Source organism: Sinocyclocheilus anshuiensis, unplaced genomic scaffold, assembly GCF_001515605.1.
Source record: "Sinocyclocheilus anshuiensis isolate Anshui unplaced genomic scaffold, SAMN03320099.WGS_v1.1 scaffold1514, whole genome shotgun sequence".
Taxonomy (NCBI): Eukaryota; Metazoa; Chordata; class Actinopteri; order Cypriniformes; family Cyprinidae; genus Sinocyclocheilus; species Sinocyclocheilus anshuiensis.
Window position 1 is genome coordinate 118365 of NW_015546148.1, and position 227 is coordinate 118591.

Genomic DNA, 227 nt, shown 5'->3' on the forward strand with positions numbered 1-227 from the left:
TGTGTGTGTGGTGTGTGTGTGTGTGTGTGTGTGTGTGTGTGTGTGTGTGAGTGTGTGTGTGTGTGTGTGTTGTGTGTGTGTGTGTGTGTGTGTGTGTGTGTGTGTGTGTGTGTGTGTGTGTGTGTGTGTCGTGTGTCATTGTGTGTGTGTGTGTGTGACTGTATCGTGTGTTGTTGTGTGTGTGTGTGTGTGTATATCGCGTGTTTGTGTGTGTGTGTGTGTGTGTG

At 48.5% G+C, this 227-nt stretch overlaps 1 protein-coding gene across 1 annotated transcript in view; it reads right to left on the reverse strand.

Moving 5' to 3' along the window:
• Positions 1 to 227, reverse strand: part of LOC107701242 (transmembrane protein 184C-like) — a 9333-nt gene that overhangs the window by 5714 nt on the left and 3392 nt on the right. The window lies entirely within an intron of this gene.